General features: G+C 39.9%; 1 pseudogene; it reads right to left on the reverse strand.

The window, feature by feature from the left end:
- Positions 1-1047: 1047 nt before the first annotated feature.
- Positions 1048-2249, reverse strand: LOC108520083 (dnaJ homolog subfamily A member 1 pseudogene; annotated as a pseudogene).
- Positions 2250-5924: the final 3675 nt, after the last annotated feature.

Consider the following 5924-nt stretch of genomic DNA (forward strand, 5'->3'; position numbering starts at 1 on the left):
ATATTAAGGAGACAATACATTTCAATAACTGCTTAAATTCTGATACCCAGATTTAAGCATGTAAACATATGATGAGACTTTTAAACATACAATTAAAGCTATTCATCATAATTTGCTATGCTACCAACATTAATTACTTTGGAGCATAAATCAAATGGTTTAAAGTAATCCTGTAACATACCTAAATAATACCTTCCTATATTACCCATGCAAATTATTTCTCCACGTAAAGGTCTTTTTATTTTAATTTCTACGTTACCCAAGCTCTGAAGTCACTACTCAGGCTTATCATGGTCCACAGACAAGGAGGGGAGCAAATAACCAGGACTGGTCAAGATATATATGGAGATATACACACACACACACACACACACACACACACACACACACACACACACATATATATATATGGATGGCACAGCAGAAGGAAACACATTCTGGAAGTGCAAACCTTCAAGAAGCAGCATCATTATGATAAACTCCTCCTACAGAAAGGTATCATTTTTATCAGAGATCCCACAGGACAAATTATTTATTATGCCATCTTCAAGTAACAGTTGAGGCAATAGGATAAATGCAGAGGCACTACAATGAATCCCACTTAACACAAAGAACTATACAGACCAAGACTTCTCTACAAATTTTTTTTCCTCATTGCCAGTTAAATACAGAGTTTTACTTTCATAGATTAACAATGAAGGGTCCTACACGGAAGCCAATACATATACCTAGCATTTCAGTCTAAGCTTGTCCACATACATAGCTGAAGTCAGTTACAAGGTTTGGCCTAGAAATGCTAGGGGAACTTCTTTGTAAAGTAGTTTTTACAGGTATTAAACTTCATCTTGCACACCGAAGTCATCATACATAAAGGGTAAAGTCAGAGTTTTTATATTTGAATTTATTCTTCATTTAACTTTTTAAAGCACTACTATAGTTGAATATTAAACAAAACAAGAGCAAGTAGTGAGCATATTATGATTATAGTCCTTCACTCATTTACTACTGCACATAAAATGCCACCAGTGAGTGCTATTCACTGGCCCATTAAGAGGTCTGACACTGAACACTACCTCTGGGATGATGTTCATCATCCTCATATGCTTCTCCATTGTAATGGCGCCATCTTTCCTGATTTGGATCAAAGTCCACCAGTTCTACTCGATCCATCTCATCAGTCTCTTCCACTTCCTTCCTCTCAGGTAGGAGTTTTTCCAGCAAAGACAGTTTATCAGGAGAGAGAAAGTCATTCTCAGGAAAGTTTACCTTGAATTCAATGATTAGGCGTCCCTTTTCATATGGTCTATGATAAATTGGCATGCCTTCATTTATTACACACTTGGTATCTCCATGCTTGACAATCTAACCTGGATGAGAGGTGATGACTATGGTTCAGTTGTCAAGAGTAGATATTGGCTTCTGGAAGCCACACAATGCTTCAACCAGCTGTATGCTGTACTCTTTCATACACATGAAAGGGTCTTCTCTTCATCTAGTAAAAACAGCATGATCCTTCTGATCTAACACAATGATAATATCTTCTCGCTCCAGTCCTGGTTCTTGGTTTCCTTCACCATGGAATGTCATCTTCTGGCCATATTTCATCCCTTTGTCAATATGAACTTCTAGAATCTTCTTCTCTCGTACTATCTTTCTTCCTTTGCAGCTTTTACATCTATCTTTAGGACTGATCTGCTCCCCATGGCCCTGGCACTCCACGCACACAGACTGAATTTGCTGAACCTTTCCAGGTCCTATCTGATGAATTCTTATTTGCAATGCAGTACCTCAGCAATTGGGACAGTACTCTACTGCTCCTTTCTTACCTCCTCTATCTTCTCATTTATCACAAATCACTTTCTTTTGCAGAGCTAGTTTTCTTTTTACACCATTATATAAGTTTTCTAGTGTTACTGAGAGCTGATGTACAACATTTTTACCTCTCCTTTCTCTCTGCATCCTTCCTCCTCCTCCAAAAACACATATCAAAGATGTCCATGGGGGAGCCAAAACCGCCACCTGCTCCATCCTCTTTAATTGTCTGTTCTCCCCCTTTGTCATATAATTCCCTTTTCTTTGCATCAGAGAGAACTTCATATGCTTGAGAAATCTGTTTAAACTTCTCTCCTTTGTTTGGATTCTTATCAGGATGGTACTTCAAGGCCAGTTTCCTATAAGCCTTTTCAATTCTTCCTTAGTAGCATTGGGTTTGACCCCAAAACATTGTAGTAAGTAGTTTCTTTCACCATCTTCTGCCGGCGAGTGGGCTGAGGCCAGTGTGTGAGGGAGTNTTTTATTTGTCATTAGAATATGATTGCATTATCATAATATATATTAAGTATAATATAAAATCATAAGAGAAGTTTTAAAATTTACAAAACAAAACTTTGAATAAAATAACACAAAATCATTCTAGCGCTATCATTTTGATTTGTTAAATAAAATAATCAGCCTACGTTTGGTGTTCCACATAAACATGTCCCTAGGCAGTGCCAGCTTCATGAGCATGAGGCCCTGTGCATTTGGGGACTCCATGCTCAGAAGGGCCCAACTGGTTTAACACTCTGCTATTTTGAAATTCTGAATAGTTTTTAAACAAATAGTAATAATTATATGTTATTAATAACACAATAATATAATATGTTTATTTACAATAATTTACACTTATAACATCATAATAATAACACAGTTTGCAATAGATTCTGCAAATTATGTAGCTAGGGCATCTCTGGGCCCCTACCCTTGACCCCAGGTCAAGCCACCAGCCTGCACCCTGCACTGCAGTAGTAGGTGGATAACCCTTCGCATGTCCAAGCTTTCACCTTTTTTCTTTCTCTTTCTTTCTTTCTTTTCTTTCTTTCCTTTCTTTCTTTCTCTCTTTCTTTCTTTCTTCTTTCTTTCTTTTTCTTTCTTTTTTTCCTTTGTGTGTATGTGTGTGTGTGTGTTTTGCTCTTTTTGCCCAGACTGGAGTGCAGTGGTGTGATCTCGGCTCACTGCGACCCCCTTCTCCCTGGTTCAAGCAATTCTCCTGCCTTAGCCTCCCAAGTAGCTGGGATTACAGGTATGTGCCACCATGCCTGGCTAATTTTTGTATTTTAGTAGAGACGGGGTTTCACCACGTTGGCCAGGCTGGTCTCAAACTCCTGACCTCAGGTGATCCACCCGCCTTGGCCTCCCAAAGTGCTGGGATTACAGGCATGAGCCACTACGCCCGGCAGCTTTCATCTTTAACTCTCCTTTGGGTGCCCTAAGCCTTGCTCTTCTTACTGACAGCTTTCTGATTTGGTTGCCTGTGTGGCTAATTACAGTCTCTGCACCCTCCTAGGGTTCCTTTTCCTTTTCGGAACCGCTGGTGAAAGGCACTGCTCTGTGGGCGATGCTTCCTCCCCACCCCCAAGAACACACTTTCACCAAAGCTGCGAGGATTGTCTGTCTTGTCCTTTTCCCCCTCCGTCTGAGCATTCTCTGTATTGCTTGTTGCTTGTTACTAAAATAAGACACACGGCCAAGAAAAGAAAAGAAACCACCCAGGCTCTACCAGGCAAGCATTTTATCAACGTGTGGACAAGCTTAGCTCTGAGGCTCTTGGACAGTTAAATAAAGGTGAGGGCTGGGTTGGAAAAGAAGGGAAGCAAAAGGAGGAAACTCTGAAAAGGATAAGATGACTCAGTCTCTCTCCCTCTTCCCATAGGAGGGTACCTCCGTCTCTATGCCAAACAGATGTGGGCTAATTCTTTTTTTTTTTTTTATACTTTAAGTTCTAGGGTACATGTGCATAACGTGCAGGTTTGTTACATACGTATACTTGTGCCATGTTGGTATGCTGCACCCATCAACTCGTCAGCACCCATCAATTCGTCATTTATATCAGGTATAACTCCCAATGCAATCCCTCCCCCCTCCCCCCTCCCCATGATAGGCCCCGATGTGTGATGTTCAGATGTGGGCTAATTCTTAACGAGCTCCAGGGAAGGCCATGTCGTGGAGTTTTTAATTATAAAAGATTTAAGATATTTTGCCCATTTACAGTTTATTTTCTGTTGCCAAACACCTTTCCACAAATGATCAATATCACTTTTAAACACACTAAACTCTAATGTTTATTCTTTCCCCATCCATCATCCCCTACACCATATTTAATATAAGCTTGTTCCTGCATCGACTCTGCCGTGCCTGTATACATCAGCATTCCATATTTGGATGAGCCTTTATGTCTAAGATCGTGCATTTGCCCTTTCCCCTTTGATCCACTCTCTTTCCTTACCTTGAAAAAATGAAATTTTTATTAGGGGTAGCATAATTTCCAGCAGTGTATTTTGTCTGTTCACCTTACTTTTTTAAGTAAAATGATGATTGCATAATGACAGAAAAAGCAATAGTAGTAGTAGTAGTAGTAGTAGCAGTAGTAGTAGTAGTAGTAGTAGTAGTAGTAGCAGTATTGAGTGTCTCCTATGTGCAAGTCACTGTCCATGCACTGCTTATCCTGATGACAACACTGTGATTTGAGTTTTATTGTCCCCATTTTACAGATAAGAAAACTGAGACTCAGAAGTCAAAGGAGCTTGGCCAAAGAAGTTACCTTTTAAGTGACAGGACTGAGATGTTAATGCCACTCTGTTGACACCAATGCTTGGTCAACCCAATTACCCCAGTATCCTCTCTGTATATAAAGAAGAGCCTATAACATCCTCTTTTGTCTTTACAAGATCCCATTAGCTCTGTAGCCACAGTACTCCACTCTTTATATTCAGACCCAAAGTGCTGGGGCGCCCCGGCCCCTAGACCCTGTGCATACCCTTCTTTCTATGATGTCATGCATTAACTTTCACAAGCTGCTTGTTATGTAATGCATTCCACATGACATCTCTGCTTTGCCCTCGATCTTACATTCCCTGAAGCCTCTTAAAGATCTTTTTAATGTCCTCATCCCCTCATCCATCAATTTCAATTTTATAAGCTTAGCCCTCCTTTGATATTTCTCTGTATATCACTTTCTCAGCCTCCCTTTTTAGGTCCTTACCCTTTCTTTTCCCCACTACCTTTTCTCTGTCACGTCCTATTCACAGGTCACTCTTTCCCAGTACTATATATCTTGCTTTAAGTGACATGGGCTTCTCCTATTCATTTTTAGTGTTGGCTGAAGGAATTTGAAGTCTGCCCCCCAGTTGTCCTCTTTGGGTATCCTACTTTGAAACACAAAAGCATTAAATTGTAAATCAATTCTGCATTGATCAAGGCTGGCCACCGTCCCCACTGCCTGGCTGTGACCTCTGAATGCTAAAACTATGAGTTTTCTTCGGTATTTGCTCTATTGTTGTACAAGGCCAAGAAAAGGTTCTCATCAACGAAGCTATACACCCTGTTGGCAGGAATCAGGCAGAAAAGCTGGCAGCCAAACCTTGCTCAGTTCTGCTTTTCTTTTCTAATGATAACTTTAACCCCTCTAATTTGCTTCCTTTTTAAATTTCCCCCCTCCTATTGCATCTTATCCTCCTCCCAGGTGCAGTCATAGAATTCTTATCTTTCACATTTACATTTTTTTCTCTCCTTTCCTCTTATTCTGCTCACTTGTCCATTTGGTTTGACTCTCGTCTCAATTTTTACTTGGATTATTCTTTTAGTAGCTTTAAAACAAATCAACAAGCACTTATTGACTGCCTACTATGTTCCAACTACTGAACCAAGTGCTAGTCCTTGCCCTCAAGGAGTTCAGTATTTCCATGTGCTTTAAACACTTGTGTTACTCCAGGGAGGGAAAAAGAGGGTGATTAAACCAGCCTGTTAGTTGGTTATCAACATATACATGAAGTTCAAGAAAATGTACAAAATGACCTTTACTCTCAGTCTACATCACTTATTCTAACCAATAGGAGTCAATAGGACATTTAGTTATCTTGTTTGTTGGAATTTTTTTTTTTTTTTTG

This window comes from Rhinopithecus bieti, unplaced genomic scaffold (assembly GCF_001698545.2).
Source record: "Rhinopithecus bieti isolate Rb0 unplaced genomic scaffold, ASM169854v2 scaffold_50805, whole genome shotgun sequence".
In the NCBI taxonomy this organism is placed as follows: Eukaryota; Metazoa; Chordata; class Mammalia; order Primates; family Cercopithecidae; genus Rhinopithecus; species Rhinopithecus bieti.